The sequence below is a fragment of the Pseudorca crassidens genome, chromosome 16 (genome assembly GCF_039906515.1).
Source record: "Pseudorca crassidens isolate mPseCra1 chromosome 16, mPseCra1.hap1, whole genome shotgun sequence".
Lineage (NCBI taxonomy): Eukaryota > Metazoa > Chordata > Mammalia > Artiodactyla > Delphinidae > Pseudorca > Pseudorca crassidens.
This window is the reverse complement of record NC_090311.1, coordinates 31521773-31542770: the sequence shown is the minus strand read 5'-3', so window position 1 is coordinate 31542770 and position 20998 is coordinate 31521773. Positions and strand designations below refer to the sequence as shown.

Below are 20998 nucleotides of genomic sequence, written 5' to 3'. Positions count from 1 at the left end.
TCAATGACACAAAAACTGAAAAAAATGAATCACCAGCAAACCCCCACTAAAAGACAAAAAAAGGGTATTCCTTTTAGGCAGAAGGAAAAGAATCCCAGCTGGAAGCTTGGAGTTGCAGCACATTATGAAGGTAAATAAATCTGAATCAATTATGTCTGTATAAAAAAGTAATAACAAAGTCTTTTGGCAGTTAGAATATATAGAGAATTATCATTGTCCAGGAAAAGGATGAAGTACTAATACATGTTAGACACTAATAAGTCAAGGGTCAATAAAATAGGCTACGGGTAAAGCACTTACAGAGAATTAAAGAATAAATAACTACCAAGTTGATAAAAGACAGAAAAGAATACTAAAACAACCAATCAATACAAAAGGAGAAGAAAGACCACAGAAAATGTAGGACAAACAACAACAAAAACAGTAATACCATAGATTTAAGTTCACAAATGGCCAAGAGTATCCACAACAGTTTGAAAGAACAAGAGGAAAAAGGTGGGAAGACTTTCTCATCATATATCAAGACTTACATAAAGTTACAGTAATGAAGACAGTGTTCTATTGATTCAAGTATAGAGAAGTAGAACAATTGCCCAGAAGACACAGTCTGGAAATAGACCACATCTATGTGAACACTTGATTTATGAAAAGAGTGGTTCTGTAGAACAGTAATGGATGGACTGTGTTTTCAATAAATAATGTTGGGCAAATTGGATATCTTTAGGGCAAACAAATGAAGTAATGTCTACTTCTAAATGTGAAAAGTAAGCAATAATACTTCTAGAAGGTAATATATGAAAATATCTTCCTTCTTGGTGTGGGAACGTAATTCTTAAACAGCATTCAAAAAGGCACCAAGTCTAAAAGGAAATATTAACAAGTTTAAAAGTTTTGTTTATCAAAAGATACCATTAAAGGAAGTTCTATCATTTGTGACAACATGGATGGACCTAGAAGACATTATACAAAGGAGTATGATCACTGCATGCGTGATTCCTCTTATATGAGGCATCTAAAATAGTCAAACATATAGAAGCAGACAATAGAATGGTAGTTACCAGGGGATGGAGGGAGATACAGGGAGTTGTTGTTCAATAAGTATGAAGTTACAGTTATATAAGGTGACTAAGTTCAAGAGATCTGCTGTACACCATAGTGCCTATAGTTAACAGTATAGTATTGTGAACTTAAACATTTGTTGAGGGCAGATCTCATGTTGTGTTCCTATCACAAAACACAACAAAACTACAAAAGGATACACAAAAAATCTTTGGAGGTGATGGATATGTTTATGACTTTGACTGTGATGATGATAAATGAGTGTATGTATACATATGTCCAAAATCACCAAATTGTATACATTAATTATTTAAAGGTTTTTTGTATACCAATTACACCCCAATAAAGTTGGAAAAAAAGAGATTGAAAGTGCAAGCCACGAAAGGAAGATTGTATTAACAACATATTTAATCTACAAAGAACTCATATCCAGAATACCATATCCAAAGAACCTCCTGTAAATCAATGAGACATACAACCAAATAGAAAAATGGATAAAAATTTACACACCACACAGAAGAGAATCCACCTAGGCAATAAGTATATAGAAAGATGCTCAACCTCTTTATTAAGTAGTAGAATACAAATCTAACTACATTGTCAAGTATTTGTGTGCATGTGGAACCATTACTATTTTCGTATGTTTCTGGTCAGAATGCAAATTAGTATAAGCATCTTACAGATGATTTGGCAATATATGCTAAAAATAAATATACACAGTCATATGATCTGCTAGGTTCACTTCTAGGTATATATCCAGCATAAATGTGTGCACATGTACAACAAAAGACACGTGTAGAGTGTTCATAGAAACATTATTTGTAATTATCCCAGATTGGAAGCTGTCCAATTGTCCATCAACAATAGAAAGGATTAATACATCATGGTGCATTCTTACAATGTAACAGTTTATAGCAATTTTAAAATATCTCATGCTACACAAGAAAATGGATAAATGAATAAATACACACAAGCACGCAATCACCCTTTATAATTTCATTTATGTGAAGTTAAAAGGACAGGCTGAACTAATTTACGAGAAAAAAAAGTCAGGAAAGTGATTACCTCTGGGAAGAGGAGAGTGTGTAATGATTCGGAGGAGGCATGAGAGTGGCTTCTGAAGTCCTGGCAATTTTTTTACCTATGTCGTGATTATATATATTCACTTTGAGAAAATTCATTGTAGTAAACCTTTTTTATTTGTGCATTTCTCTGTATGTTTTAAAAAATATTTTGTGAAAACATTTTTCATGAACTACTTACTCTTCTTGGGCAATAGCTACATAAAAACACCAGTTCTTGGCAGCCACGTTATGGCAGATGCACTGAGGACAATTGCTGGCTCTGGTACTTGTTTATCCCTGTGGAGTCATTTTTGCTCTGGTCTCTATTTGAGTTTTTTACCTCTCTACCTGATCAGCAATATTTTTTTTAATTTAAACTATTTTTGAAATTTTAGGCAGCATTTTTCAGGACTTGGTACTGGGGGATGTTTCTCTACACATATAATCTACAAAAAAAATTCAGAAGACATTAATGTATTTAAATTCTGAAATGTGTTCTGTCTGAAGTCAGATTCAATATGACTTTTATGAAAACATCAGTGTTTCTTACAGAAAAGCTGGCCACTGAAGCATGTTTCTATAAAATACAACTCACTACAAATGTGACTATGAAGTTTACGGTTAAAACACTGGCTCTGCAAAAATCATCTCTTTCCAGAAAGAGATATACCTCATTAAAATGTTGAATTAAACAAATGTTTGTGAAATCTCCATATTCTTCAAGAGCAAGATGAAAATGGCAATCAACACAGCAAATCTTCTATTTTAAGATTATTTATTACTCCAGGTCAAAGACTTATAACAACTGGAATATGAACAGGACAACACTGAAATGGATATGGATGACTTTCTGTGGAATCTCATTTACATGAGATGACATTAAAGAATATTAAAACTTTACTGGAAATGTTTTCTTTGAAACAGACTATAATAGTTTACATATAATTAAAATTCTAGACTCAGAATCATCACATGGAGATAGTATTATTTGACAATGAAGGAGACAGATGAAAAGATTTGACATGACTTTTAACTCCCTTCTTGCCATTTTCCATCCTGGTATAATTAACTTTCTAAAAATTATTAAATGTTACTTCATTTTCTATTTTTCATTTAAATTAAATTTTATCAATTTTGAGGTAGCTGCTCAGGTATTTTCCAATAGCTTATCTTTTGTCACCACTCTATTTGTATTTGAATGATAGGCAGGTTTAATGATTATATTTTTTAAAAATTGTGTTTTGCATACTATGGTTTTTTTTTTTTTTTTTTTTTGAGTATAGTTGCTTTACACTGCTGTGTCAGTTTCTGCTGTACAGCAAAGTGAATTAGCTATGGGTATACATATATCCCCTCTTTGGATTTCCTTCCCATTTTGGTCACCACAGAGCACAGAGTAGAGTTGCCAGTGCTATACAGTAGGTTCTCATTAATTATTTGCATGCTATTTTATAACATATGTTTTTAGGTTACTGTATTTGAATTGTATTTAATATTTAGTTTTTCTCTTTTTTTTTTTTTTTTTTTTGCTGTACGCGGGCCTCTCACTGCTGTGACCTCTCCCGCCACGGAGCATAGGCTCCGGACACGCAGGCCCAGCAGCCATGGCTCACAGGCCCAGCCGCTCCTCGGCATGTGGGATCTTCCAGGACTGGGGCACGAACCTGCGTCCCCTGCATTGGCAGGCGGACTCTCAACCACTGTGCCACCAGGGAAGCCCTAGTTTTTCTCTTTAAAATTTTTCATTAATCTTGAAAATTTTAAAGAAAATACCCATCTTAATATGCATATTTCACTACGATGTGAAGTGAAATGAAACCTTATTTATATTGTCATTTTATCCTAGTTTTGGAATCATTAGGTTGTATGGTATTAATTCTAGGAAATGTTTTAGCACTTTGTGTCTTAAAATGTATTCAAGTTTTGTATTCCGTTTTTCTATTCTTAGCTTTTTAAGTGCAGGAATATATAAATTAGATGAAGCTTGATGGTTTTATTGTTTAAATCTCTATCCTTCCTAATTTTTTTTCTGCTTGCCCTATCAGTTTCTGATAGAGTGGTATTAAAATCTCTCTCTATGATTGTGGATTTCTCAATTTCTTTAATTGTTAGTTTTTGCTTTAAAAATTCCAATTTTAAGTTGTTATGTATAAATTCAGGATTGTTATACCTTCTTGGTTGATTGTTCCTTTTATTATTACATATAGTGACTCTTTTAAATCCCTATTACAACTCTGTCTTTAAATGATATTTTGGACTCATATTAATATTTTAAACCTGTCTTCCTCTAGTTTAATATTTTCTTGGTGTATCTTTCTATCCTTTACTTTCAAACTTCATAGTTTTGTTTTACATTTTCTCTTGTAAGCAGCATAGAGATGAAATTTGTTTTTTGTGATATATTCTGAGAATCTCTCTTTCAATATGCAAGCTTAATTTGTTGAAATGATTATTGATATATTTAGACTTATTTGTTACCATAGTACTTGCATTTTTTATTTACCACCTTTTATCATTGTATCTTTATTTTTTCCTTCATTATGTTGGATTGAAAAAAATTTACTGCCTTTTACTTCCTCTTCTGGTTTGGAAACGATGGAATGCATCTATTCTTTTCATAGTAACCCTTAATTTTACAATTTTTCTGACAATATGTGTAATTACTCAGTATTTCTATCTTCTGAATACAACATAACTTTTATCAGTTGAACACCAATCTTGTAGTTGTTGCATAGATTTTTTTCAAAGCTAAGATTTTTTTTGAAGAGTTATTAATTTACAGAAATACATTGTAAGTTTCAGAACTTACCATTTTTGTTAAATCTCAAACCTCTAGGTTTACTTACCTTCTGGCTAAAATTCATTCTTTTAATAGTACTTTTAGGGAGGATATATGGGGAATAAGCTTACTTGATCTTCATATAATGGCAAATGTCTTTATTTTGCCCTCATTATGCTAGTTTAGCTAGAAATGAAATCCTAGGTTGACAGTCACCATCTCTTAACGTTTCAAAAATCATGCCATTGTCTATGGCATTTACTAAAGTATTGAAAATTCTGTCTTTGGGCTGTCAGTCATTTGTATTTAATCTGTCTTATCTCACTGAGAATTTAAAGCAATTTTCTCTTTACTTTTCATATTTTAAAATTTCAATATGGTGTATCCAGGTATCTTTTTATTTATCCTACTGATGGTTTGTGGTACATTTTTAAATGAAGGGCTCATATTTCTTCAATTCAGAAAAATGCTCAGCTTTTATCTTTCAAATACTGCTTTTCCACCATTAACACACATGCATACTTTTTGTACTCCTCCAACAGATGTATATGTTTGAGACACTCAGTTTATTCTCCACATCTATTACCTGTTCTTTCACATGTTTTAATGTATTTATCTCCCTTTACTGCATTTTGGGGAAATTCCTCAGAGCTTTCTTCACATTTATTTTCTTTTCTATTGTAGCTGCTGTAGACTTTATCCAGTCTGTATCATGTTATTTCAATGGCTATTCCAGGATTATCTAATTGTATTTTAAATCGATTCTTTCAAAACATCAGTCTATTTGTGTTTCATTCCTTCCCGCTTCATAATTGTTTGCCTGTTCTTTTTAATAACATCATTTCTTCATTTGCTTTTATGAGTGAGGCAGTTCATTTTCTTCCAGAGTGAATTTATGTTCTGAAGTTTGATGTTATAGGCTACTTTCATAACATTAGATTACTTTATGAGGTTTGGAATTTAATTTAATTTAATACAGTGAGAAGTTTATCTTTTGTTTGTTCTCTTGCTTGCTCTTACTCTCTCACTCTTTGCTCACTTTTTCCTGTCTAGTTATTTTGAAGCTGTCTTTTTCAGCCTATCTCAGCCCTATGGAATGGAACAAGGTCTTATATGATAGATTACAAGCCTTCTCTTCCAGAGTAAATTGAGGCTATCACAGTTCCCCCACAGATCCAGTGGATGATTTTGTTTTGTTCCTGGGACTTTCTTTTACTATTACACTAGGATTTTCTTGTTCTTTCTCCTGACTTACGTCTCCTATGTCCTGGTTTCCATGTCTTCCTCTTTCTTGGTTTACTACCGCAAGAGAGGTAAATTTTGGAGAATTTCCCTTTCTGAAAATGTCTTGACACTACTCTCATGTTTAGTTGATAGTTTGACTGGTTGTAGAACCCTATGTTGAAAAAAAATTGGAAGGTATTCAGAATTTGAAGATATTTTTTCAATTATGTCCAGCCATTTGTGTAATCATTGAGAAATCTGATTCTATTTTTATTTACAATCGTTTGCATGTGACCTACTCTTTCTCTTTGAAAGATTATAGGCTTTTTATATCCTGATTTTCTGAATTTTGCAATGATATATCTTGGTGTAGTCATTTTGGTGGGCATTCAGTGAGTAATTTCAGTATGGAAATTTGTGTCCTTCAGTTCTGGGGCATTTTCTTATAATTTTTACTTAATGATTTCTTTTCATTTTCTGGAATGCCTATTAATTGCATGTTAGATTTTAATTTGTTAATGTTTTTGATTTTTTAATTCTGAATTTTTTTTCTGTTTTGGGGGGCAGTAATTAGAATTTTATCTTCAAAACTATTTATTAAATATTTAAGAGTACACCTTTAATTTTCAAGAGTGCTTTCTTGGCCTCAGGATATTCCTTTTTCATAGTATTTCTGCTCTTCTTTCATAGATACAATATATTTTCTTATCCATCTGGAGATATAATAGTGCTTTTGTTTTGTTTTGCTTTCTTCTGCTTGCCGCATTGAGTCTCTTCTTCAGTTACTTTTTCTGTTTTCGATATTGTTTTTACAAAAAACAGTCTATGTTTTTGTAAGCTTTTCTTAAATTTCTGACTATTTTTGGCTCCCTAAAGCTTTTATATTTAAAGGTGAGGCACTTGAGTGTTGAATGGGTTGCTTATGACTAGTGGACTTTATTGAGGAGGCTTAGAGTTTTACTGAAAGACCCTAAATGTCAACCTCTATGATAATTTTCTTGAATCCTTCCATTTCACTAGAGGGGGGAAAAGGCAGTGGTGTAATTTCAGTGTCCATCTGGGCATTTTTTCATTTAAATCCATTGGATCTCCACCCTTTGTCCTAAGGACCAGTTCCTTTTGCATATCTCTGGTTTCTTGTTTTTTGAGGAACATTGGCCATATTGGTGATAGGATCAATTAAAGTGAAGACCTATGGTGTATGGAGATATTTCTCTCTCGCAGTTGATTTATTCAGTAAATGGAAAACAGACTCTCAGGATAGTATCTCCCTTTTCTGCTGTGGTCTAGTCTTCCCTCCAAGTTTCCCCCACTGTTAGGAAATCAGTGAAATTTAAAATGTCTTGACTATAGGCTCTCCTTCAGCTTCCCTTCCTTCCCTTTGTAACAACTTTAAAAAATATTTTACTATGGAAAATATAAAAATGTAGTGCATATACCAAAAATAGACAGAATTTTATAATGGTTCCTTCTATGCCCGTCTTCCAGGGCCAACAATTATTAACTCAAGGCCAATGTTATCTCATCCATACCCTCACGTATACCTCTACCTCTTTATTTTGAAGTAAATCTTGGACACATTATCAATTTCATCTGTAAATATTTCAGCATGTATCTCTAAATGATAAACTTTTAAAACATAACAGTATATACATTACACCTAAAAAATTAACAAGACAATTCTTAATATCATCAAATATTCTCAGTCTTCAAATTTCCAATTGTCTCAGACGTGTCTTACGTGTGTTTTGTCTTTTGGCTTGAATCAGGATTTAAATAACTAACTTCTACATATAGCAGTTGATTGATAAGCATTTTAGGTCTCTTTTAATCTATAGATATCCCTTCCATCTCTCTTTTTTTTTTCTTGCAATTTTTTGTTTGGTTGAGAAAACAAGTCATTTATCCTGTGCAGTTTCCTAAAGCTCATAGCAGATTTTATACCCATGGTGTAGTTTAATATGTTCCTCTGTATTTCCTGTGAATTGCTAAGGTTACTTTATAGGTACTCTTTTGTTCTTCCATAATTCCTGGTTATCTCTCCCTCTTATTTTGATAGTAGCAAATGCCAAACATCTTCCACTGCAAACCAAAAGTTTCATTGCATCCTCCTCCTTGCTAGTTAACTACTATTTTTTCTCAGGTGGCAATTTGCCCATTCCCAGGGTATAAATCATAATTGATTTAAATCAATCACAACAATCCTGTTTTCCGTTGCCATTTCCTTTGTTCCAGGGGAGAGTATGTTACTCAGTCCTGGCCAATAAAATATAAGGAGAAATTTATTGGAATAGGTTTTTCTCCCTGATAAAATAAGACAGAAAATTTTGCTCTTGTCTTTTTATATTTCTACATTTTTCCAATGATTTCTTGCTCTTGCTTTATATACTATCTTCCCTCATCTCTTTATGTACTATCTTACCTCATCTAAGTATATTTAGCATGTTTATTTTAAAACATTTGTCTTTCTGTTATAATAATTCTTCATTATATAGTATATGTTGTTTGGTTTGGTATCTTTCTTTCTGTTAATTTTTCTTTTCACGTGTCTGGGGAGCTTGTGCTCCTCTTTCAGGTAATGTGTATTTGGGTCAGGTTGAAAACATATAGTCAGTATGTGTCCATTAGTGTGTGTTCCTTGGAGTGTGAGTTTAAGGAGAGAGGAATGAAAGAACCCCAGAGATGAGAGACCAGGTACCACAAAGCCACTTCTGATCACTGTGGCCAATCCACTCATCCCATCACATCATGAACAACTTTTTCCTTTTTGTTGATTAGCCCTAATTCACCTTAATAATTCCTGTTTCTGCTTTCTTTCTTTCCACTGAAGAATTGTTTAGTTTCTCTGAGCAAGAGCAAAGCAAGTCAAACATTTCTGAGATTATTTGCTCTTAACAGATAAGATTTCCAGCACTTTCCCTTTATCATACAGACCATATGTAGACCATACAATTATAGTCCAAACTGGAACACTTTTGACTGGAAGAGTGAGAGCTAGGGAAAGCAGGCATTAATCAGGGCTTTCCAGGGCAAACTGAGTTGTATGGTCCCTGTATTCAACATAGATGAACCTTGTGTCTGAGGGCAAGAGCAGGTCTTTGTATCCCCTGGCCCTTAGCAGGCATTCCAAAATGATTACTGAACTCTGGGCCACTCTTGTAATTTATACTTTGATAGTATCATTTATCTCCTCCATCTCTCCGAGGCTTTCTGAATCTATTCTCATATCAATCCTAGCTGTGTTTTTGTGTGCCTTTATATTCATCCACATGGTTTCCTCTGTGTTTCCAACTTCCAACTGATATCTTTCCATACATATATGTAAAGTTTTAGAATAGAGCTTTTCTGCCTCCTTTGCACTTAATTCTTCCCTCTTTGACAAATTATGCTCTTCCTATTGCTGTGTTATACACTTAAATCCTTTGCTATCCTAGTTCTCCAGGGTTTCCTCATCACCTTGACATTTTCTAATGTCAATAGGAACAAGGCATGTAAAGCTAAATGAAATGAGTTATTGGTTCTTTTAAATTTCATAATTGTTTCTCATTTATTCCATCAGACATTTCAGGATATACTTTAAGGACCTGTCTCCTCACATCCTCCACTTTCCCAACAAACGACATTAACAAAAACAGAACATGAACCACAACATTAATACAATTTTAAGACTTCTGAGGCATCATATATAGCAGTATTAAGGCATTATTAAAAGAAGTAAACAACCTGGGCTTAGGCTTTTATTTTTTTAAAGAGAGGAGTTAGAGAAATGTGCAGATGGATGTAACTTGGAAATTTTGGAGTAATGAGCCATAATAATCTACTCTTACAAGTTCTTAAGTGTAATTTAGAGATAATAACATGATGCAGTGTCACTGGTCTCACAGAAATTAGGTTTACCCTTTTAAAAAAAAAACTTTCCACAAAACATCAAATTAATTTACGTAGTATTTAATCTCCAACAACAATGAAAAGAAAGAGAGAGAGAGAGAAAGAAAGAAAGAAAGAAGAAAAGGAAAACTCTATACTTTTATTTTTTTAAAACTTTAAGTAATGAAATGTACTATTCATATAAAAGTATACAAAGGAGTATATATAACATATATATGTACCAGGTTTGTTCTTAAAAGAAATATAATTAACTAGCATTCAATTCCCTCTTTTTAGTTTTGCAAGGCCTTGAGTTATCTGAGCCCTCTGTTCTCTTGCCTTCGGGATACAGTGAATCTTAGAATTTTACATAATTCTCTAAGACAGGGAAAGGTGCCCTAAAATATTTATGTAAGGCCAATATAGTTTATATAGTTTAACATTCTTCACAGTTGAATATATTATCCACTGAAAGAATTAAGAGAGACTTTACTATCTTTAATAAAAACAATAGAAATAGCATATCCAAAGTCTTGGTCATCTAGGAGGTCTGAGTTGAGAGGAAACTGGCAGGGATGCCTACCCTAAAAAATATCTTTCTCATCACCTATCACAGTGTCTGAAATCCCACCTTTGTAATTGCTGTGTTGAATCATGAAATCTTTTAGGTATCAAAAATCTCCCATCATAATTGTTACTCCATGAGGGGTCATGTCTTATCACTAGCACAGTTTCTGGCACATAAACAGTGTTCAAGAAAATGTCTGCTGAATAAATATTGAATAACAAACATTGCAGAGGCCATTGGGAAGGATGATACTTGAAGCTCATGTTCAACTAACACTTGTTTGATAAACTGAAGAGAGTAATCAACCTATAATTTCTTAACCAAGAAGTGTGAGCACTTTAAGCTAGATCACCCAGGCTCTTGGTATCTCTATTTTTCCAATTCTGGTTACACTTGATTATATTTTTGGAGGTAGGGTGTGTGGACTTGAGAGATCAGCAAAAAGGAGACAGCCATTTAAAGAGAATTGTTCTCCAAATTAATATCATTTAATTCTTTAATTATGGTTGTAACAGTTATCATTTTTATAATGCTTATGATATACAAGCTACAACTAAAAGCGTGCTTACATTTTTGTAAATGCATATATAAGCTTGTTATAACTTTATTGTGGTATGATGTTATCTATGATTCGAAGGTGTGAATCCCTATAGTGACATGTAATTTCCACTTATATGTTAACTATTTTTGTGAAGTATAGAATAATCCAGAATCCTTTCTTAAGCTATGTTTCAATATCCTCTTCTTTGTATTCTTTCTCGCTCTTTCTTTTAACCATCGTCTTTCCTTCCTTGTGTTTCGTTCCCTTTTATGTGCTAACCTTAATGTTCTAAAAAGAGGGCAAGAGAGTGGATGGAGGTTGTGTGATACAGATGGAGGAAGAAAAGAGGGAAGAGACAAGTTTGGGGCCGATATAAACGTACAATCTAATTCTTTCATAACATATGCAGGTTTGCAAGATTTTTTAGGTGAATGTATAATGCAAGGGTGAAGTTGTATGTACTGCAGAGAAAAGGGGTGAAATTTCTTAATGTGAAAAACAAAAATTATATCAAAACACAAAATAACTGTTCATGTTCCCAATTATCATCATCTTTTTTGCTATTAAAAAAAATCCTACTTCTCTTTCCTCTGTGATGTATGTGCATGTCTGACTTGCATGGAAATAAAGACAGGAGAGAGGAGGAGGATGTTTAATGCAAAACAAAATCCATTTTGTAAACATGTTCTTCATTCCATATTGGCATTCCTTTAGGTGTTTATGTAAGATTTCTCCTTGTGTGTTTTATACAGGCATACGAGTACAAGATATATGAACACACCTAATGTGTACTACCCCTCATTTCCTTTTTTTGAACTATGTAGACCAGTAGACAGTGATAAGAAAATTCCTTAAAGACAGAGTGAGGATTCCACAGAGTACATTTTTATTAAAGGATGCAGAAAATCGTGTGTATGGTTACATGTCAACATTTTCAAATCATACTCTAAGACAGTGAAAAATGTTTAACATTTTAAAAGTTTTTTTTTTCAATCACAAACGGCATATATACTTCCTAAGAACATATGGAACATAAAAAATAGAAGACAAAAATTCTATCTCACTGCCCCTTTTAATATTTTGGCATATCCCTCCCCTCCAGTCACGTTATTTTTTTCATTTAAAAAAAAGTTGCCACCATAACAACCCCCACCCCCTCCCAAGGAAGGTTAATTTATGTAAAAAAGTAAGGTCAATTAATTTCATTTCAGAAATCCGCTAAAGGATAGAAGAGACATACTGGCCCCTGGCGCAAACCTAATCATATTAATTGACCTCTTTGTCAGCCCTGTGTGTAGTGTTGGAAAAGATTCCTTTGATGGGGATGAGAGCCTCTCTTGTTGAACGATGGTTTTCAGATCAATTATTAAATATGTACATGTTTGGAGTTCAATATGTCTTCCAGCGCTGCTTGTGGCAGCTTCCTTCGTTGACATGGGCTGCAATGGCTGCTAAACCCTGCCATGTCAAAAGGAAGGAGTGGGGGAGACGCCATTTGCAAAGCCGGAAATGATTAAAATCTCAGGGTTGAGACCATTCCCAGTCAAGCAAGGGTTTGCCAAGAGCACAGTTCCTGCTTCTGATGTCTTCTCTGAAGGGCATAGAATGGAGGTGTGTCTCTCATTCCATTGAAAGTAGGCTCTCTCCAGCTGCTGGTGAGCCAAGGGGGGGGAGCGAGCCACTGCCGTGTCAGGCACCCGTGAAGCGCGCTAAACGAGAGGTCAGCAGCGAGCCCAGCTCCGTGGCCTAGACTCACCAGGGTGGGGGGAGGACCCTGCCGGCCTCCGTCCTCTTCCGCTCGCCTCAGGTGCGGCACGAATCCCTCCGCCTCAGCGAGCGCTCCCGGTAGTGCTGCGATCGGCTTTTCGGCAATACCCGGATGGAAGCATAATGGCCGCCATCAGGGACTCGCAGGCAATGGGGACCACGACAGGTATTCCCCGTGAGCGGGGCCGCCCAGACCTGTTAGGATGCCGGGACTTATAGAGAGCCAGCCAGGGAGCAAAGGGCGAGTTTGTGGGGGCTGGAGGACCCCCCGAACCCTCTCAGGGTTCCGCCTCTCGTGATAGGAAGCGTCTGTTAAATAGTCCCGGCCATTCAGCGCTTCCGCCTAACTTGTCGCAAAGTTTTTCTAGAGAAGTCGGTCCTTTTTCTAGGCGCTCCTAGGCTGCCAGAGCTAACCTTCAGTCCTTTAGCCTGGGCTTGCTTTACGTCGAGGCTTTTTGAACTCCGCACTCTCCCCACAGTCCAGGAACGGGAGCGGGAGCGCGGCACAGTGTGCCTCCGCGAGCCCGAGGGGCAGCCGAGCCCCGGAGGAAGGGGCGGATCGGGCGCGGTGTTTGGGACGGAGCGGGGCGCGCGGCGCTCGAAGCACCCACTCGGCGCGTACCGGGGCTGGTGGAGACTGCTTGGGCACCCCTCAGACCGCACCCCTCGAGCTGTAGGTTCGCAGGTCCACGGCACCCCGACTCGACGGCGTCCCCATTGTGGGTTCAGTCTGTGGTCTTTGGAGGTCTTTTTGTTGTTGTTGCAGATATGCTCAAGTCTCTGGCGCGCGCGCCCTCCTCCAGAGTTGGCCAAGGGCGCTCTTCCGTGCAGACCCCAACCACACCCAGTGGCAGATGGATTTCTTTGTAACTGGCTTTCTTACTTGTAGGGTCCATTTTGAGTCTGTTCTTAACATGATGTCCTTATTGTCAAGTAGTAGACAGTCTCTTCCTAGATGGCTATGGTAATTGAAAATATATAGGATGAATGTATGTAAGGTAAAATGTTATAGCTCTTAAGTAGACCAATGAAACAAATACGGTAGCTTTAACGTTCTGAATGCAAAAGTCCAGGTTCAGTTTTCTTTTTAGGTTTAAATTTGGGGGCGTTTAGTGTTTGTGAACAATTTTAGCGAAAACATTCGTTGGGTATGTTTGGATATCAAAACTTAAAAAAACACTAGAAAAGTAAAATAAGTCAATGTTTAAAGAATACATAATAGTGTTGAACTCTGAGCGGTTGTCATGATGATGAAACATACCACCAAACTGTACATCAGGGTGGGAATTTCGTTAACTTTGAACGTCTATGTGTTAGGCCTAGTTTACTGAAATGGTTGAATTGTTTTTCATGCAGGAAGGGATCTGATTTGAGTGTACTGTAAAGTTATTGTACTCAAGTTGAACAGATAGAAATCACTTAAATGGATTCTGTGAAGTACCCTAACATTTTTCAGAGTTTAACTGCAAGTCAATAGAAATGGGTTCATTATCTTTCAGCAAAACTGAATTTTCCTGAAATTCATTAAGACATTGCATTGTATTAACTTTTTTCAGGGTGTTAGCATTTCATGAGGACGGTAAGCATAGTAGACCATGTTGATTTTTGTTAAAATTCTCATAAATAAGATGAATCCTAGATCTAGAAAATTAACAAAAGGGTTGGGAGGGAGAAAAATGTAGGTATCTAACACCTGTTCTGTACATCCAAATATTTCCTTGTTGTTGCCACGAAAAGTAAGTACAAGTATCAATTCAAAACGTTTTATGTCTGTTATTTGGGAAGGATAAAAGGACAGCAACCACAGTGAATATCTACTTTGCACATTGATAATGTATGAACTTTTAAATGCTTGCGATGTTTATCATCACACTTCAGATCTTCTCCTATCCTGTCTGGTAATAGTGTAGTCTGTTGTGATCCCAAAGTTTTTATATCTTGAAACATTCCAGAGGGGATATATTTTAGCATAACTCTACAGTTTGACTTTAAAATATACTTTAAACATGCTCTTTCAATATACTTTTATTGTTTACTGTTTATTTTTGTTAAGGCATTGTGTACTGTAGATCACCTAATACAGCTTTTTTTTTTTTTTTTTTAAAGATAAAAGACTTGGACCTTGCCCAGTTTCCTTCAGTTACTCTACTAAAAGTTTTTTGGCAAAGCACTATAAGCAAAAGAAAAGAGTTAAAGTTGGAAGTATTCTTAGTTATCTTATATCAGATGTGTAGGCTATGAGTATTTCGGTCCTATATGGGGTATTGGCTTCACATGGTGAGCAGTTTTCATGGAACCATAGATATCAGAAGTGAGTATTAAGAGGTAGCATTATCATGGTAGGATATCTAGGTTGGAATCAGATCCAGATTCTAGTTCTAGCTTTGTGAATTTAGACAAGACTCATTTTCCTTATCATGTAATAAATGAAGATATTGAATTAGATTGATTCTAAGCTCCCTTCTAAGCTTTGAGTTTTGTGACTTGTAAATTGATGACATGTTATCACTGGGTGTCAATGGTAGGTTATTTGTCTTAAGTGCAGAGAGATTTTTTTCTTCTAAATTTATACACATACATTGACTATGAAGCATAACTGAATCAAAAGTTTAAAAACATTTTATTGACAGTTTTTGCAGTCAAAGTTTTAAAATTTTGGTCTTCATTTCCAGATATCATCTCTTCTTTTGATCACTGCTCCTGATTGTGGCTTTGTCCAAGCATTAAATTGTGTGCCTTTTGTTCCTTGAAGAAAGAGGTATGGTGAAGATTGAAGTACTATAGTACATAGTCTATTAAGTAGTAAGTTAATATGTTTTAATATTGGGCAAAATGGAATAGTTACCTATATATGAATTTCCGTAAGTTATAGTTTTACTTTTGGCCTAAATAAAATACATGTGGGTTTTCATTTTAATGGAAGCAAAAAAAGTAGTTTTTTGTTTCATAGTTTATGTTTCAACATTGCATTAGAAATCTAAAGATGATTTTAACTGTATCATCCTTCTAAGTATAAAGATGACATTAAGGGCTCCTAGGTAATGGATGATGGAGATAAATACGGTAGGAAGATGTTTTGAAGCTGTATAAATGGCCAGAAGAGTGTTTCTGTTTTGCTCTAGTAAGTGCAAAGTAATGCACCTAAATAAAAATTATCTAATGTATATTTGTATTGTGATTAATGATATCTGCATTGTGAGACAGAAAAGGGACTTAGGAATCACTATAGAAGTTATGACTTGTTTCCTGGAAACAGTCGTCTGAATATCCTGGTTTGGACAAAAAGAAGGAAAAATGCCTGCCAACAAATCCATGGTGTTATAATAAGGAAGGCTTTGCACTCAGTGGAAAATACTTTACCCTTGTACGAAAACGTGGCATATTTATCCTTGAAACACAAGTGCCTCTTGCTGTTTGTGTTGGATAGATTTGGGGATATCACAGTATCATATAATTCCCCTCACCAAATGTATACCCATAAGTAGAACCCTAAGTTAGGAATAAGATTGTGTATGTAACTACTAAAATAATTTAAGTAGACTATACCAACTTAAATTATTACTTTAGTAATTGTAACCATGTTCTGTGAACTTTACTAGCAGATGGATTTTTTTTTTCAGGCCATTTTTCACAAAGGTACAAATTATTTTATTAAAAGTTAAGGTAATATAACAACTACAGTAAGAGAGCAACAAAGCTAAGTTGAGATACAAGGTTATCATTTATGTTCATTTACATGTGTCATTTCTTCGTATATAACATTTGTTTGATCTCTTACCGTGAGATTCACATGGGTACTGTGTTGCTCCTTAACAGAGAAAGTAAATGCTGAGTGCTAAGAGTTTTCTTTGCTAAGTTTGAGCCAAACTACTCAAAAAAAGTAACATGGTGAACAATGAAAGCTTCACGTGTAACGAAGTAAATAAGAGACTGCTGTATGGTAACAGATCAAAATGATTTGGATTATCTGAGCTTAAAAATTATAATCAAAATCTGACTAAAATTTTAAAATCATGATTGGTGTGACTGCATGAAACCAGTGTCAGAATATTGGAATGCAGGTGCATGACTTGAAGCTTAGGAAAATTAAGTGGGTTTCATGTGGGTCTCATTTCAAAAAGTGGTAATAGCTGAAAACAAATATTGGCTTTATAGGAAGTCAAATAATTTCAAAATATGGTAAAGTCATCACCAATTCCTAATTAAAATTGAGTTGTTGGAGGTTGTGGCTGGTAGAAGACGTATATATATGTGTGTACACATATTGTTTTCGTCAACCCAGTATCTCTTCGTTTGGGGAACCATCCTTCCCCTGTTATGAGTGGTTGGTGTCTTGTCTTATGAGTCAGTGTTATAATGCAAGCCCAGTCGTCCCTGTTGCAACAGTGATTGCCCATTACTCAAGCAGAGCCAATCAGAATCCTTTGAAATTGATATATGAATGCTGGGAGAAAGATGCTCCCTTTTCTCTAATGTTGTTAATCTGGGAGGATGCTAGTGACATTCTTTCCTATGTGTATGAGAACCGCATTTGTAGTAGGTGAAAGTGAAGCCATATAGATGGGAGATAGATGGAGGTAGAGTACCACTTTTAGTCCCAGGAGCCATGGTATGAGGTATCTATGGGGTTTTTTTGATTCTGTCTGCTACCCTGGTGTCCTTTCCAGTCCCTTGGCCCAAAATTCTGCATATAAGTTAGTTTGAATTGGATTGTAGCAGAAAACCTCCTGATGAATATATGGCCTTTATGAATTTAAGATCTATAGCTTCAAGTTGATCATTCACGTCCATACATAATTTGCCCTTTCCCTCTGCCTTATAAAAGATACCTTTTATTCATGCATGCATGCATGCATGCATTCATTATACATGTATTTAGTCCTTCATTCAATCTACAAATATTTATCGGATACATAGTAGTATGTACAAGTATGTGCACCTGCCTGGGTAGTCAAGGTTTGTACATACTTGGCTGAGTGGATGGTGGACTTTTTCTAATACAGCACATTTTTATATACTTAGGTTACACAGATCAACAAGCGTGTGTTGAGAATAATCTGTGGTGTACTTAGCTTTTTAGTAATATATAAGAATAAGAGGAGCTCTTTGCTTTCAAAGTGCTTATAGTTTAGTTAAGTAATCCAGATTAATATACATGAAACATAATACAAATGGCTAAAAAGTTTAAATGAACGCACAGTCATATGGGTTGTAAGTCTGAGTTCTGATAGGGAGGAAATTAGTGAGGGCTGGCCCAGTCTAGAAAGGTTTCTTGAAACGAGATATAACTTCAAATGGATTTTGACTTATGAATTGGGTTTTGATAGGCATAAAGAATAATTGAAGAATGGATGGAGTTGAAAATGATTAAGTGCTCATCCAAGATTGGGAAGAGACTGGTTTGACAATAACAATTTGTATTTTGGGGGAATGAGAGGTAATGGGATATAAGGTTGGCTGTTTTAGGTAAATCTATGTGTGAGGTATTTGGAAAGCCAGGCAGAAATTTTGCTTCTTTCTAGTAAGGTGGAGCTTTCTTTGAGTAAAATGTTTGTATTTCTTTCAGTGTGATACCATTTTTGTGATGCTAAGATATAAAATAAGTGTATTCAAGTGGTGTATATTTATTTGTCATGGAAAAGATCTTGTTGCTAATAACCATCCACCTTGAAAATTAAAAAAAAAAAGTAATTAACCTGCGATGCTGTTCTGTGTTTTATATGTAGTTAATTTCTTCTTACCTCCTTCTTTTTGAGAGCTCCCTTAGTACAGTGGCGAAACCATACCTCCTCTGTAGAGATAAAGCCAGTTCAAAACTAATATAGCGATAGTTATAAAAACATTTGAAAAGAGATAAGGAGTGAAATTAAAGTAATGTTTGATTACTCATAGAATATTTGTTTAGAGCTCCAGGTATTAGGAATGATGTATAGGTTAATGTGTCATTCTCACTAAATGCTGTTGTTTCCTAGGTCTTTGTTTATCTTCTTTCTTCTTTGTTTATCTTCTTCTCTTTTTCTTCTTTCTTCTTTGTTTCTTCTTTTCTATCTGGTCCTCAGCTCAAAGAGTTAACAGAGATTCCAGTATACCAGGGTTGGCAAACTTTTGCTATAAATGGCCAGGTAGTATATATTTTAGGCTTTGTGGACATATGGTTTCTATTGTACCTATCAGGTGCTGTGTAACACCAAAGCAGCCATAAACAATATGTAAATGAATGAATGTGGCTGTGTTCCAATGAAACTTAATTTACAAAAATAGGCAGCAGGCCAGAATTGGCTGTTGGCTGTAGTTTGCCAACCCCTGTCGTAGACTTAAATGAGGCATTTCTGTCCACAACCTCTCACAATAACATCTACCCACCTGCTGATGTCCTTTTCTTTCTCTCCAGTAACTACAGGTGAATTATCTTTGTTCTTTTCTAAGTTCAACTCTTCCATTTGTTCACTAGATTGCATCTCTTCTCACTTACTAAAGGACATTGCCTGCATTTCTTTTCTTTCTCTCTTCCATCACTAATTTTAACATTTTTACTGGATCATTTTTATGAGCATACAATCATACTATAATTTCTTCTACCTTTAAAAAACAAACAAATCAAAAAACTCCAACTCCTCTATTTCTTGGTCCTTTGTAGTAAAATTCCTTGAAACAGTTGTCTGTATTACACCTCTATGTCTCTTCCCATTTTCTCTTAAATTCATGTTTGTGAGCCACTGAAACCATTCTAATCAGTGTCACCAGCACTCTTGACATTAAGTCCAGGGGTCATTTCTCAGTCTTCATCTTATTTGACAGAGTTGATCATTATGATTCTGGAACCACTTTCTTCACTTTGCTTTGACGGTACCACTCTCCTAATTTACCTTCATTCTCACTGCTCATTCCTTTTAGCCACACCAGCTCTTCTCTTCTTTATCCTCTAAATGTTAGGGTATCTTAAGGCTCACGCCTTGGACTTCTCTCTTTTTTTACTTACCCCTTTCATTCAGTTCTATGTACAAAAATACATACACATATATATACGCAGACTAATAACTCCCCAAATTTTATCTTAACACCTAGACCTCTGTATTTTGTATTCGGTTACACATTCCATGTTTCCATTTGGATGTCAACTGGATATCTCCAATTCTACATGACCAAACCAAATTCTTGATATCCTTTCCAAACCTACTACTCCCACACTGTCCTTTCTTAGTAAAGAGCAGCGCATTTCTTCCAGTTGGTGAGGTCAGAACTTTCAGAGTTATCCTTGATGTGTTTCTTTCTCTCATAGACCAAATTTAGTCTGTCAGCAAATCCTGTAGGCTCTATCTTTAAAATATATTCAAAGTCTGACCATGCATTATTGTCTCTACCAAGCCACCATCTCTTACCTGGGTAATTGTCGTATAATAGTCTCCAAAGTGGTCTCCTTGCTTCCATTTTTACCTCCCTCTCAAATACTGGGTTCTTAACATAGCAGCCAAAGTGATCTTTTCAAAAAACGATTCAGCTCATGTTATTTCTCTACCCGAAATGCTCCAGCAGCTCTCCTCATTACTTCTTTGATTTCATCTTCTCCGGCTGCTTTCCCTCTGGTGCTTTCTGTTCCCATCATACTGACCAACTTCTTGCTGTTCACCGGACATGTTAGGCACACTCCACACTCAGGGTGTTGGCACTTACTCTTTCTTTTCTTTTCTTGGAATGCTGCTTGTCTGCCTCAGCTCCTTAAGATCTTAGCTCAAAACAGACCATTTCAAGTGAGGTCTCCCTGACTTTGTATTTAAAATTAGAACTCTGGTTCTGCCTTTCCTTCTCTACTTTGTTTTTCTCCACAGCATTTGTCACCTTTGACTATATTATATAATTTACTTGTGTTGATATTATCTAAATAACCAGTAGAGTGTTAGCTCCATGAGGGGAGGGATTTTTGTCTGTTTCATTCACTGCTGTATTCCCAAGGTTTAGAACAAAGGCTGGCACATATTTGGTGCTAGCTACAAGGCCAGCACTGTGCCAGATGCTGGTGGTATAGCAAACAACGTGACAGGTGTGGTCCATGTGTTTATGTGCTTTTATTCTAGTGGTAGAGACAGATAGAAAATAAATTGACAAATAAATAAAATATTGCCAGAGGGGAA

General features: G+C 35.5%; 1 protein-coding gene across 28 annotated transcripts in view; it reads left to right on the top strand.

Annotated features, from left to right (window-relative positions):
• The first annotated feature begins 12633 nt into the window (after positions 1–12633).
• The window catches only part of ZNF518A (zinc finger protein 518A), a 65440-nt gene continuing 57075 nt past the window's right edge, over positions 12634–20998 (top strand). For 5 of the 28 annotated variants that reach the window (XM_067709861.1, XM_067709862.1, XM_067709859.1 and 2 more), the window contains exons 1-2: positions 12783–13035; positions 15542–15627. The gene's annotated coding sequence lies outside the window, so the exon portion shown is untranslated. The other 23 variants (XR_010935843.1, XR_010935842.1, XR_010935839.1 and 20 more) reach the window with 15 other exon arrangements.